Below are 15,846 nucleotides of genomic sequence, written 5' to 3'. Positions count from 1 at the left end.
CTATACGATATTTTTTAAAGACATTGAAGAAGACACAAAGAAATGGAAAGACATTCCGTGCTCATGGATTGGAAGAATCAACATAGTTAAAATGGCCATATTACCCAAAGCAATATACAGATTTAATGCAATCCCCATCAAAATCCCAATGGCATTTTTTAAAGAAATAGAACAAAAAATCATCAGATTTGTTTGGAACCACAAAAGACCCCAAATAGCCAAAGCAATCTTAAGAAAAAAGAACAATACTGGAGGTATCACACTCCCTGACTTTAGCTTGTACTACAGGGCTACAATAATCAAAACAGCATGGTATTGGCAGAAAAACAGACACATAGACCAATGGAATAGAATTGAGAACGCAGAAATAAAACCACATAAATATGGACAGATAATTTTTGACAAAGAAGCTAAAAACATACAATGGAGGAAAGACAGCCTCTTCAATAAATGGTGCTGGCAGAATTGGACAGCCACGTGCAAAAGAATGAAACTGGACTGCTATCTGTCACCATGTACCAAAACTAATTCAAAATGGATCAAAGACTTAAGCATAAGACCTGACACAATAAACTGCATAGAAGAAAACAGGTACTAAACTTATGGACCTTGGGTTCAAAGAGCATTTTATGAATTTGACTCCAAAGGCAAGGGAAGTAAAAGCTAAAATAAACGAATGGGACACATATGAAACTTAAAAGCTTCTGCACAGCAAAAGAAGCCATTGACAAAATAAAGAGGCAACCAACTGAATAGGAGAAGGTTTTTGCAAACAGTGCCTTCGTTAAGGGGTTAATATCCAAAATATACAAGGAACTCATGAAACTCAACAACAAAAAAACAACCCAATTGAAAAATGGGCAGAGGACCTGAAGAGACATTTCTCCAAAGAGGACATACAAATGGCAAATAGGCATATGAAAAAATGCTCAACATCACTAATCATCAGAGAAATGCAAATAAAAAACACAATGAGATATCACCTCACCCCAGTCAGAATGGCTATCATCAACAAGACAAATAGTAACAAGTGTTGGAGAGGCTGTGGAGAAAAAGGAACCCTCATACACTGTTGGTGGGAATGCAGACTGGTGCAGCCGTTATGGAAGGCAGTGTGGAGGTTCCTTAAAAAATTACGAATAGAATTACCATATGACCCAGCAATCCCTCTCCTAGGTATCTACCCAATAAATCTGAAAACATTTTTCCATAAATACACGTGTGCTCCAATGTTCATTGCAGCTTTGTTTACAGTGGCCAAGACATGGAAACAACCAAAATGTCCTTCGATAGATGAATGGATAAAGAAGTTGTGGTATATATACACAATGGAATACTATTCGGCGGTAAGAAAAGATGATATAGGAACATTTGTGACAACATGGATGGATCTTGAGCGTACGATGCTAAGTGAAATAAGTCAGACAGAAAAAGCAGAGAACCACATGATTTCACTGATATGTGGTATATAAACCAAAAACAACAAAAGAACAAGACAAACAAATGAGAAACAAAAACTTATAAACACAGACAATAGTTTAGTGGTACCAGAGGGTAAGGGGGGTGGAGGGTGGGAGATGAGGGTAAAGGGGATCAAATATATGGTGATGGAAGGAGAACTGACTCTAGGTGGTGAACACACAATTTATAGATGATGTATTACAGAATTGTACACCTGAAATCTATGTAATTTTACTAACAATTGTCACCCCAATAAATTTTTTAAAAAAGTGTTTCTTATAAGGTTTCCGAAGGAAATGAGGAACACGTTATTGTAACCACACGTGAACTTCCTGTCTTTAGCATGCATTCTACTTTAACCCAAGCTAGCTTTGTTTAGATGGATAGAACTATAACTCATTTGCATTCTTTCCCCAAATCCTCCTACCTATGGGTATACTGTACGCATAGTATTTACTCTTTAATCATTAAGCCCTTAGAACATTAAGTTCTGGTATGCATCAAACTCACTTAACAATCTCTCAACCATGACCAAGATACAATAACCAAACCTCAAACTAGAATAAGGTTTTAATCAAACAAAGCTAACACGTTGGCCTCAGTTATGTTTCAGCTCCAGAATCATGAAAGCAGAATGGGCTCACAGACCATATCCCCTGGAAACCTGACAGAACAATGCCATGACTGACACCAGGACCTGAAGCCATGATCAACTGCTTCTTGCCTGTAGCCTTGGCCAATCAGTAGGGCCCACAGCCCCAGCTCCCATAGTAACCATGATTCATAATTTTTCCCTTTTATAACCTAGCAACTAGAGGCCATCCAAGAGCCAGATTTTTGAGAGCACAGGCCCACCTATGTCTCCAGACTTGGCGCCAACTCCTTAAATAAACCTTTACTTTCTTTACTGCAAACTCCTGCTCGTGTTTTCGTTTCTTTTTTTTTTTTTTGGCTTCCACATGCACAGAAAAGCGGACCCTTTGAGCCTGCGGTAACATTATTGGAAACTGAGGAAAGGTAATCCTTGTTATAAATTGTCATAAAACTTGGTTGAGTTGTGTTCTGTTTTTTGCAATGTAGATAAATTATTTAGATGAGAAAATTTATAAGAAGTGTTGAAGGTACGAGGTATGCCAATTAAGTTCGTGAACTCGTCCTAGAAAAAGTGCTACATACCTAATTACTGAATATCACTACGGTTACCTTCGAAGTACTCCCTTTGGGAAGTATTTGTTTACAGGCTAAAAACTCCCTCACAGACAGTGTCGTGTGAGCTGGTGCATTGTTATGATGCAAGAGCCATGAATTGTTGGCGGAAAGTTCAGGTCGTCTAACTTTTTCATGCAGCCTTTTCAGCACTTCCAAATAGTAAATTTGGTTAACTGTTTGTCTAGTTGGTACAAATTCATAATGAATAACCCCTCTGATATCACAAAAGCTCAGCAACATCGTTTTGAATCTTGATTTGGACTGACGGAACATTTTTTGGTCGTGAAGAACTGGCTGACTTCCATTGTGCACTTTGATGCTCAGGGTCGTATAGGTTCACCCATGTTTCATCAACAGTAATAACATGGCCCAAAACATCATCTTGCTTCTCTAAAAGGTCTTGGCAAACTTCGACAATCCTTTGTTTTGTTCATCGGTGAGCTCTTTCGGGACCATTTTTGCACACAGCTTTCTCATGCCAAGATTTTCAGTTAAGATTTTCCTGTTTCTCTATCAATGTTTACTTGGTCTGCTATGCTTCTCACAGTCAGCTGATAATTTGGACGCAATATTCGACAAATTTTTGCAATGTTTTCATCAATTCTGCTTGTTAATGGCTGCCCTGACCTCTTTTCCTCAGTGACACGTTCTCTTCCCTCAGAAAAACATTTAATCCATTTGTACACTGCCATTTTCTTCATGGCATTATCCGCATAAACTTGGACAAATATGTCCCTGATTTCACTTCCACTCTTGCCAAATTTAACAAGAAATTTAATGTTTGTTCATTGCTCTAATTCAAGCTTAGACATTCTCACGACAGCATATAAAAACACGCAACAGTAAGTGAAGACCATTCAGCAAGACACCGCCACATGTTGACACAAACGCAGCTGTGAGACACTGATATACCAAGGTTATGAAACCCTACCAAGTTGTTTGTACAGTGCTGCCAACGTAAGTACATGGTGGCAAGTTCGTGGATGTAATTGTGAGATATCGTATAGCCTGGTTTCTCCTTGATGGTTATAGCAAAATTTAAGAGGAAAGGATTACATTGAGGAAGAAACTGTTATGCAAAAAGAAACCAGTACTTGCTTATTTGGGAGATTTGGGAGGTTTTTGTCCTATCCAGATTGCAAATGACGCTAAAATTAAGAAATTAAATGTTGGAAAAGCATGCTCTGGAGAGAAGCTCAAGGGATTGCCTGGAAAACCTTCTGATGAAGAGACAAGACATGTGATTAACGCATCCACACAATCATCTCAACAGAAGTCAGGAAAAGGTATGGAGTTACCCAGGAAAGAGTTGTGGAGGATCCTCTTGTCTAATGGCATAGATTCCCATGGAATATATAGGAGAATGACAATGTTTTTTGAGAATGTATGAGTAGTATCAGCAAAAGCATTTCCAACTCAGACTGAAGGGGGTTACAAAGACAAGACAAACTGAAAGAGGGAGATCAGATTTCAAAAATTCCACAGGCAGGAAATAGGCTGATGGAGCTAATCAGCTACAAACATGATATCCTTCAAGAAAAAGGAACTATGTCTCTAAGAGTAGACTGTGGATGCAGAGATAGAAGCCAGAGAGGTGGATCCAGAGGGCAGAGCTTCCATGGGCCCAAAGGGTAGAACATCAAGCCATAGAGAATTATTTCCTTGTCTTAAAACATAATGGAATTTTCCCTGCTGAGTTTCTAACTTGTTTGTGACCAGTGATGCCCTTTATAGCCTCCAATTTCTCTGTATAGAAATGGAAATGTCTAACTAATAACTGCCCCACCATTATATTTTGGAAGCCGATCACTTGTTTTCTAGTTTCACAGGTCCACAAATGGAGGGGAATTTTGCCCCAGATGGATCATACCCAGAATCTCAGCCATACCTGATTTAGATGATGAGATTTGGGACTTGTAAAGCTGATGATATTTAGATGAGATTTTGGACTTAGACTTGATACTGTAATGGTTTCAGATTTTTGGGGATGTTGCTATGGTGTGATCGTATTTTGCACATGGAAAAGAAATGAAGTTTTGGGGCCAGAAGGTGTACGGTAGTGATTGAATAGTGGGCCCGAAAAAATATATCTAAGTCCTAACCTCTGGTACTTAGGAATGTGACCCTATTTACAAAGAGGGTCTTTGCAGATATATTAAGTTAAAGATCTCAAAATCTCTAACTTAATTTAGGATGGGCCCCAAATCCAATGATAACTGTCTACATAAGAGACAAACTGGATGTAATGGCAATCTGGCAGTGATATCTGTCACCCCATTAATTGCAAGGGTTCAGTCGGCTGATCTGGCTGGCTAGGCAGGTGTTCCTTTCCTCCCTTACTGTCCCATGTGCATCCCTCCTGAAGATGTGTGCTCAGTCAAAGAGGATGACCTTCCCCAACAGAGGACTGTTCTTTGGTCAAGGGTATATGAATAGCTGACTCCCTGACTACAACCTTCAAACAAGCTCTCAAGGTCGATTTTTTTTTTCTGTAGGGTAGTTAAGCTTCCAAGACTCCAGATACATCCGAATGAGATTCTGCATGTGGCAGTCTGCCTTTCTTTAATAAAAAAAAAAGAGAGAGATAAACAAGAGGACACAGAAACACACAGGAAAGAAAGCCATATGAAGACAGAGGCAGAGATTGTCATTATGCTGCCACAAACCAAGAAACACCAGGAGCCTCCAGAAGCCGGGAGAGGCATGAAACGATTCTCCTATAGAGCCTTTGAAAGAAATGTAGCCCTGCTGATACCTTCATTTCAGACTCGGGCTTTCAGAACTCTGAGAAAATAAATTTCTGTTGTTTTTAAGCCACCCAGTTTCTGGTAATTTGTTATCAAAGCCCTAGGAAACTAATATACCACCTAAACCACCTTTAAAAAATAAAGGCTCGGAGAACATTATTTTCACAAGCCCTTCCTGAAGAAACAAATAAAGAAGTAAGTTCAGACAATCAAAATGACTGCAGCAGTGTCAACATAAGCATTAAATACATTTTTACCTATAAATATAAATAAAAATTATGGTTATAAGGAAGAGAGAATAGTATGGAATGAATATACTTCCTGATATTGTAGGCAGAGTATAAATATAAAAAATGGTAGAGAAATGAGGAGAATGTAAATGAAATAGAATAAGTTCACAGACTGGCTTTGTGAATAAAAATATATTACTTTATATTAGATGATGAGTAGTAGATAACTTTAGCTAATTTCAATATTGCTCATAATGCAGAACTAAAAGACAATAACTAAAAATTGGAAGGACTAAAGAAGTTAATTAAAAAGTAGTTTGATGATATCAATTAGAACAAAAGTGTAAACTTTCCTATATACCAAAAAAAAAAAAAAAAACCCAAAATATTTGAGAGAGAGAGGAACAGACAATAAAATAAATGGCACAGAGCAAAACCATATGTATGCATGTGTATAACTAAACAATGTAAAAAAATAGGCTTAACATTCCTAATTAAAGAAGAAAAAATAAGATTCACTTACAAAATAAAACATAACACTATGATGTATAAAGAAAAGACAACTAATAATTTTTTTTTAATGTCAGCATGGATAAAACATGTAAATGCAAATAAAAAGACAGCAAAAGTCCTAAACCTAATACCTAAGAAGGTAGACCTCAAACAAAACATTAAAATAGACAGGTAAGAATACTTTATAATGTTAAAGGTGACATTCTCAATGAATATAAAATAGGTACTAAGCTTTATGCACCTAATAACTCAGGAGAACCAAACTCATAAGAAAAATAAAAACTGAAACTATCAGAAGTAAAGGGAAACCAAGTATCAACAGGAGATTTTAGCATACCTTTCAAAAAGAAAGATCAAGTAAACCAAAAAAATTGTATGTCCACAGAAGACCTCAACAACATAATAAATCAGGTAGATCTTAAGGACATAAATATTGAATTCTGAGAATTAAGAACTCATCTTATTTCCAACTGCACACAGAAAATTCACGAAACTTAATCATCTTTTCCTTAGGCCATAAACACACACACACCACATGGACATTCCATTCATATTATTACAAACAGCACACAAGCAGCATTCTCAATCCACAATATGATAAAATCAGAAAATTTCCACCAGCATGCCTACTCTAAGAGTGCCTAAAATAAGGTTTTTAAAAGGAAAAAAAATGATAAAAGAAGAAATCTTGGAACATAACAAAAGTTGAAAGTGAATGATAAGCAAAATATATGAGTAAATATAATAAATCTTCCTTTTCCTCTTGATTTTTCTAAATTATGTTTGACAGTGGAATTGAAAGTTATAAAACTCTTTGATGTGGTTCTAAATGCATGTAGAGGAAATCTTATGATCATGTCATAAGTGGGGGAGGGTAAAGGGAGGTAAGATATCTATACTCAAACTGGGAAAACAATAACACCAGTAGACTGTGATAAGTTACACAAATGTAACGTGATTCCTAGAGCAACGACTAAAGAAACTGTATAAAGATAAACACTCAAAACCACTATTAATAAATTAAAATAAAAATCCAATAAATGATCAAGTAACCTACAGATAGACAGTAAAAGAAAACAGAAATAGAAAATGGAATGAACAAAAAGGAATTAAAAAAATAAAATGCTACATTTAAGCCCTCCTATACAAATCATTACATTAACTATAAATGATCTAAATAAACCAATTAAAGAAAACAAATTGCTACAGTGCATTAAAAACCCCGACCCAGCTGAATGCTGAATACAAGAAACTCACTTCAGCCCAGAGCCTGGAGTCCCAGCTAGTTCCAAGCCCAGTCTTTTAGTCGCCTGTGTCTTCTTCCCTTTCAATATGACAGATGCTGCTGTGTCCTTTGCCAAGGACCTCCTGGCAGGTGGAGTGGCCGTGGCCATCTCCAAGATGACAGTAGTGCCCATTGAGCAGGTCAAACTGCTGGTGCAAGTGCAGCATGCCAGCAAGCAAATCACCACAGATAAGCAATGCAAGGGCATTATAGACTGTGTGGTTCGTATCCCCAAGGAGCAAGGAGTCCTGTCCTTCTGGCGTGGTAACCTGACCAAGGGCATCAGATACTTCCCCACCCAGGCTCTCAACTTTGCCTTCAAAGATAAATACCAGCAGATCTTACTGGGTGGTATGGACAAGAGAACCCAGTTCTGGCGCTATTTTGCAGGGAATCTGGCATCAGGTGGTGCTGCTGGGGCCACCTCCTTGTGTTTTGTGTATCCTCTTGATTTGGCCGGAACCCGTTTAGCAGCTGATGTGGGCCAAGCTGGAGCTGAAAGGGAATTCAAAGCTGACTGCCTGGTTAAGATCTACAAATCTGATGGAATTAAGGGCCTGTACCAAGGCTTTAATGTATCTGTGCAGGGAATAATTATCTACCAAGCTGCCTACTTTGGTATCTATGACACTGCAAAGGGAATGCTTCCAGATCCCAAGAATACTCACATCTGCATCAGCTGAATGATTGCACAGTCCGTCATAGCGATGGCTGGGTTGACTTCCTATCCATTTGACACTGCACCGCCACATGATGATGCAGTCAGGAAGCAAAGGAACTGATATCACATACACAGGCACGCTAGACTGCTGGAGGAGGACTGCTCGTGAGGAAAGAGGCAAAGTTTTTTTCAAGGGTGCATGGTCCGATGTTCTGAGAGGCATGGGTGGTGCTTTGGTGCTTGTCTTGGATGATGAAATCAAGAAGTTCACATAAGTTATTTCCTAGTCTTTTCCTCCCATGTTGTATTATGGAACATATCTTGAGAATTCTTGACAGACTGTTGGCTGTCTATTTATCAATGGCAACTATTTTACTGGTTGAAAATGGGAAGCAGTAAGATTTATCTGACCAGTTTTCTCCTAAAGCCATTTCCATGATGATCATGATAATGATGGGACTCAATTATATTTTTTATTTCAGTTATTCCTAATAAACAATGAATTTGAAGAAATAAAAAATATCTGAAACATATTTTTTTTTAAAAAAACTTACTTCAAAGATAACTTGATACAAATTGAAACTAAAAAGATGGGAAAAGATACGTCATGAAAATACTGACTAAAGGTAAGAAGGAATGATTTTAGTAATATCAGATAAAGGACATTTCAGAGAAAAGAAAATAATCAGATTGAGCGGTACATTAAATAATGATAAAAGGATCAATCCATTAAGAAGAAACGGCATCTTAAATGTGCATGTACCAAACAACAGAACTTCAAAAACTGTGTAGCAAACACTGATAAAATGGAAAGGAGAAATAAAAAATACACAATTAAAGTTTGAAACTTCAATATATCCCTTTCATAATCATTGACTGAATAACCAGACAGAACATCATCAAATCTATAGAACTCAACAATGCCATCAAACAGTAGGAAGTACTCAATATACATATAGAATAGATCATCTAACAAGAGCAGAATACAGATTTCTTGCAAGTGTCCATAAAACATATACCAAGATAAAGTACATCTTGGGACATAAAACAAAGATCAATAATTTTAAAAGAACTGAAGTCATACAGAGAGTGTTCTCTGGCCTGAATGGAATCAAAGGAAAAATAACTAAATACAACAGAAAAATCTCCAAATACCCAGAAACTAAACAGCATACTTTTAAACAATCAATGAGTCAAAGAAGAAATCCCAAGTGAAACTTTAAAAAATAATAAATAAAAATGAAAATACCACATATCAAAATTTGTGGGACACAGGTAAAGCAGGGACAAGATAGACACTGATAGCACAACATGCATATGTTAGGAAAAAGGAAAAGTTTCAGATCAATAATCTAAGCTCCCACATAAAGAAAGTAGAAAAGGAAGAACAAAATAAACCCAAAGCAAGCAGAAGCAATGAAATAATTAAGAGAAAAAAAATCAATAAAATTGAAAACAGAAAAAATACAGAGATCATCAATGAAATAAAGTGCTGGTTCTTTGAAAATATCAATACAATTGATAAATGTCTAGTAAGAATGATAGAGAAGAGACAAATTATTAGGTTGGTGCAAAAGTAATTGCAGTTTTCAAGGTTAAAAAGAATTGCAAAAACCGCAATTACTTTTGCACCAATCTACTACCAATATCAGGAATAAAACAGGGCTATCACTAAAGACTTTGCAGGCACCTAAAAGGTAATTAGGGGATATATGAACAATTCTACACATATAACTGTGACTATTTAGATGAAATCGACCAATTCTTCAATATGGGATTTGTCCTCTGGAGACCGTGTGACCTTGGAGGATTCCAGAAACATGTTAGGAGGAGATCTGCACATACATTGCATTAGCATCAGTGTTAACCCCCATTTCCCTAGTCAGCTTCTGAAAATCATCTCTGATATCTACATCTCTCCATCTTCTTTCCAAGAGACTTTACAGTCCAATTATGACAATATGCACATTTAATTCAAAAGAAAAGTACATAAATTTCAGATACTATAGTTTTAAATGGTTAAAAAAAGAAGAAAGGAAAAATGCAGTAATGAATTATGATGCATCCTTGAACAATAAAATACAAGACATAGTCTCAGAAAGCAGAGAAAGGTACTCTACAAAGAATTATAGAGTTACCTGACTGGCATGGGGACATGCATTGCCTAGCAACCTTCTGTCATTTGCATTAAGTCAGCAAGCTCAATGGTACCACGGCAAAAACAGATGTCTGTACTATTTTTTAAATCATTTGTTTGCTGGTTGGTTTGTTTGTTTGGCTTCCAAAGCTTATACTCAGTTCTTTTCTTTCAACCTTCATAGTGTACTGATGTTGCTCAAGAAACACCACAAATCCGAGCTACCTCTATGGACACTTAACAAAACTACTACTATTCCCATGTCTCTACTTACATTTTCCTTTTCTCATAGCCTCATCTTCCCAAGCAACATTTACCTCACTTATAAACCCTACCAGGGGTACTGATTTTTCTTGATAAATTAACGCTGGTGCCTCTTGATTTTTATACTCTCTAAGAGGTCATCTATGGATCACTTGCTAAGGAAGACTACCGCTTAAAACAAAACACTCATATGCTTGCATCATTTAGAGAGAAGTCACATCTTCTTACTTCCTTTTCAAAGAACCTCCATTTGTTCTTTGTTGGGTAAAAAAAAAAAAAAAAAAAAAAAAAAAGGACAATCAGATATATGCCTAGTTGGATGACTTATGGAAGTCCTCTTCAGAGAACAGCACTTGCTTCCCTGCCAAAGCATGCAGGCCAAAGCCTGTGGCCAACTTAGAAGTGCTCTTTTCATACTGCTGTCTCATGAAGGCTGTGGAAAAGTTAAAAGAGTAAAAAGTTCTTAGAATTCTTGGCATACTCTGTGCCACTCTCTCCAGATGTTCATTCTCTTAAATGGCCTTTAAATTCTAAATTCTGCAGCATGAAAGCCACTGGGATTTTATCGTGACAGTCCTGGCCAACCAGCCAGTGTAGTTATAGCAGAGCTTGATGCTGGCCTTTGTGACATGCAGCGTTCACGGCTGTCAAGCCTGAGCTCAGTCTCTCCTTCTATACCCACATTGGACACACTAAAAGGTTAGAAAGTAAATCTTCACTTGTCAAGTTCCATAGAGGCATATTTCTCAGGTATCTAGCTTCAGATATCAAGTTTCTTAAGTATCTAGTTGAAGTTTTTTTGAAGCTGTGAAATTCGGTCTTAGTCATAAACATGTCTTATTTCACTAAAAGCTTGGCAGAAATCCCAGCTATAAATGAACAAATGAAAGCCATAAAGACATGAGCACATTTAGTGGGAAGGGGTGCCTATATGTTCATGCTGAAACTAAAGAAATTTTCTTTTAGGAATATTTGAGTAATTTTAATAGCTTGTTAAATTTCTTCTTACTTAGGTCACTGGTAATGGTAAGAAGAAAATACCTTGCAAACAAGAACAAATGACTCTTTCTTAACATCTGCTTTTCACTTCTATTATTTGGGAAATTGAAAGCATACTGGGATTCAAGCTGTGTTATTCACTACCTCAACTCAGTGGACAATTGCCACTCTTTCACTACAGTTTGAGTTATAAAGACCTAGCATGAGATAGAACGAGCCCATTTTAACAATCAGTTGCTTTGGTTTGAGCTTCCTTGCCGAACTCATATCCTTTTAAAAGTACAGCTGTCAACAGTCTCTGTATCAGTTTTAAATTTGTCTTTTCTGGGCCTGGATTTACTGATCTTTGACCACAAATTGCATTGATTTTAGGGTCTCTCCATCTGACTCCTAAACTTGAAAAATGTGCCCAGGAGTTTACAAAAACAAAACCCAGAAAAAACCAAAAGGAAAAAAGAAAACAAACCCAAACTAAAAAAGCATTACCCTTTACCTGTCTTCTCACTCTTGCTTGTAAAAGTGCCTCCATCATTTTTGATAGCACATGACCTATCCCATATTCCAACCTCTGAAATCTCATGCCACTTTTTTGACAATATCATCCTTTGCCCTGCCCATTTTATCAACAGTCAACTTAACCAGTTTGTTTCCCAAGTCCTGGGATCACTGTCCCTTACTGCCTAATGTTCAATACCTTAAGAAATTTGTTTCATATATTTTGGCCAGTGTTTTCTAGTTCATCCATGTAGGAGGATGAATCCAGCCCATTAACAGATCTTGGACAGATGTGGAAATCTATTGCCATTTTTGATTATCATCTTTTACCCATCTCATCAACAGTAACATTGATCTGACCATTTCTCTTTAATGGTCTTTGGTGATCACCTCTCCCTTCTGCAGTTTTTTAGCTCTGTCTTGGTTCTGCCAGAAGAGTAACTAGATTTTTCTGACCTGCTCGCATACCTTTCACTTTAAGTTGTCATGCCATGGGGTTTGATATTACCTCTCCCAATGGAAACTACATAAAATGTTAATAAATGAGAACTCACTCTTTAAAATGTTCATTGTTTCATAAATTTCCCATTTGACAATGAGTTCCAGGGCTGTACTGTTACTAGCTACAAAATATATTTGGATTTCAACTTTGAAAAAAAGAGTGGATTTTTTCTTCCTCCTTTTCCAATTAGAGATTTTTAGTCCAGAAAATACTTAAGTCAAATTGATTTTATGTTTTCTTACCAGATGAAGAAAAATATTGGTTATCAATTTTTGTTTTATACAGCTTTCAGATATGAGGGCACAGTTCTGCAAAATATACGCATTCTATTTGTAAAACATTTTTAGTTTTGAGAAGTATGATAGCTTCCATGGTCAAGAACCACCATAAATAATTGATAAAACTGAATGTCAGTTCTTATCCTGGTGACTAACCAAGGGCCAGCTGTGGGAGCAGTCTGGCTACCACAAGTGTCAGTAATACGAGGCTATATCATCTGGCAAATCTACAAACGATAACAAAATTAACCGAAAGTCAGTTGGCTTTATATTATACATGATGAACAATTACAAATATTATCTGGGATACAATACTCCTATCCTAAGAAATCTTCTGTTGGTTAATGTAAGTCCTAAATGATTTCTGTGGTCATTGATGAGTTTTAATACTATAGATGGAATCTTGAAATAAGCACATTTTTTTTTTACTATTCATCCTTACAGAAACAAGTTAATTTGGAAAACCCATTATACAAGAAGTCCTAACTCACAGTACTTAGCTACATATGTCTATGTTCTTAGAGATGGTTCCTAATGCCTTCAGGGGATGAACATTGAAAGAGTAGATTCAAATTGAACAATGATTAATCAAGCAAAGAAAAAGAACTTAATTTACATCAATCCTGTTATTTTATATGACAAATTGGAATTTTCATTTGTATTTAAAATTTAATAGAGTGAAAGAATGTTCATCGCAGCATTATTCACAATAGCCCAAAGGTGAAAATAACCCAAATGTTATTAATGGATAAACAGTTTATATTAGGTTGGTGCAAAAGCAATTGCGGTTTAAAAGGTTAAAAACAACTGCAAAAACTGCAATTACTTTTGCACCAACCAAATACATATAATGACTATTATTCGTCTTTTAAAAGGAAGTAAATTCTTACGTGTGCTACAATATGGATGAGCCTATAATACATTATACTAAGAGAAATAACTCAGACACAAAAGAACAAATATTGTATACTTCCACTTATAGAAGGTACTTAGAGTAGTCAAATTTATAGAAATAGAAATTAGAGTGCCAGTTGTCAGGGGCTGGCCGGAGGGAGAAACAGGGAGTTATTGTTTAACGAGTACAGAGTTTCAGTTTGGGAAGCTGAAAAAGCTCTGGAGATTGAAGGAGGTTATGGTTGTTAATGAACCACTTGCCAAAATTCAGGTTCTTGTGCCTGATGTGCTAGTAAGGCAAACACTGAGATACCAGTGCTTGGAGATTAAGAATTATAGGATTTGGCCAAAGCCTGAGGACCGGAAAGTAGGATCTCTCGAATCTGTCTTCCCCCAAAAGCAAAAGTAAGGAGTTTTTATGTGGCTAGGGAGTAAGAGAGGGGGAGTTTCAGGGAACAGAGGGGAAAGTCTGCGTTTCTTCAGTCACAGATAACATTTTGTGTGCAATCAGACTTCTGGACATCAGCAGCTGGTGGCAATTATCTTAAAGGCATGTATTCCTCATAAATTCTCCTGGTGACCCTGGAGTTATCTCCTCCTACTTGACAAAGAAACAGTACATCAGCAACTTTGAATTATATTGTGAGCACAAGGGGTTGCTGGGCAGGAAGAACCAAGATTCTGCAAAATATCTCAAAATTGTGTGTCAGTGAAGTTATCTTTAAAGCGAAAAGCAGAAACTAGACATCTTGTGACCATTGCCATAGTTTAATCTATCATTGTTTTGTGCTTAACTAGCTATATTTTTTCTGTTATCTCAAGTGAAATGTGCTTTGAAACATTTTTCCTGGAACTTGCTTTACAGGCAGGCCTTCAGAACATGACTAACATACTTTCTTAATCTTTGACTATAAGCTACGTGACAACTAAAGCAACTGAAACATTTAGGTAAAGCCTATAGCTTTGTCTTTCAACTCTACGATCTAATACTGAAACACGTTTAGTGTTAACTGTTGGTTTCATCGTTATACAACACTGTGAATGTACTTAATGCTTGTTGGTTCTCAACCTGGCACCCCATAACACAGAGGACAAGGGCAGACCAAAGGAAGAGGAAGCCCACTCTCGACTGGTAAGGTGGCAGGTTTAAAAAGCAAGGGAACTTAACAAGGCTTGTCTTGGGTGACTGCAAGACAAGTAGATCTCTGCACTCACCCGCCAGGATCTTGAAGTGTATACAGAAGGCCTTAATGGAGTTCAGTCCAGATGGTTTCAACAACACCTTACTCTCTCAAGGCTAAGTTCTTGAAACAGCTCCTACTGTGGGAATGGTGGGTGGAACGTACATTCCAAGGGCAGGGGAGTCAATGAGGAGCCCCCAGGTAATAGCCTGGGTCCCGCCTGTGGATTAACTGGCAGTCATGTACTCTCAATGACTTCCTCCAACAATACTACTGAGCTGTCCACTAGAAAAAATAGTTAAAGGGATAAATTTTATGTTGCATATATTTTAAGACAATAAAAAAAATAAAAGATTTTATATATCTTCTCCAAGCTGGCAAAACACATATTATGTTTAACATTAACCATAGTATGATTTTGGGGGGGTCAACATGATCAATATTCCCTGCTAAACTTCATTAAGTATCAGATAATAAATGGATCACCTGAAAGAATACAGGACTAGGACTCATCCCTTTTTCTGAAATATAAACTCCCACTACAATACGTCCTTCCAATGGTTACTTATGACCACTTGCTCACTCTTGAAGGCAGATGGGGTTACTCCAGGAGACATGACCACAGCACCCACATTCTTGTTTTTGGCCTTTCCCACAGCCAGCCGATTCAGGACACTGTCACTTCTGCCTTCCTTTCCCTCAATGCCCTTCCAGGTTACGCACAGCAATTATGCTCCCTTCCCCACTCCCTGGTAAGTTTTTCTCCTTCAGGGAAGTGAAAAGTAGGTTTTCGTCTGGAAAACATCTTGAAGATCTTGGTTTTAAAAGTTTGATGGCTACACCAAGTAGGAAGGGATAAAAGATGCCTTTATTTTGATGTGCTTGTTTGTTCTTAAGTAAAATGAGAAATGATTTGCAAAATATTCATGGTTATTGCACTCCTATAAGAAACAATAGTCTGTTAGTAATATTTCCATGGGTATATGAATA

At 37.1% G+C, this 15,846-nt stretch overlaps 1 pseudogene; it reads left to right on the top strand.

Moving 5' to 3' along the window:
• Positions 1 to 7,492: 7,492 nt before the first annotated feature.
• Positions 7,493 to 8,381, top strand: LOC117025736 (ADP/ATP translocase 2-like; annotated as a pseudogene).
• Positions 8,382 to 15,846: the final 7,465 nt, after the last annotated feature.

Source organism: Rhinolophus ferrumequinum, chromosome X (genome assembly GCF_004115265.2).
Source record: "Rhinolophus ferrumequinum isolate MPI-CBG mRhiFer1 chromosome X, mRhiFer1_v1.p, whole genome shotgun sequence".
Taxonomy (NCBI): domain Eukaryota; kingdom Metazoa; phylum Chordata; class Mammalia; order Chiroptera; family Rhinolophidae; genus Rhinolophus; species Rhinolophus ferrumequinum.
The sequence above is the reverse complement of the archived record's forward strand: the minus strand, read 5'-3'. Positions and strand labels throughout refer to the sequence as shown.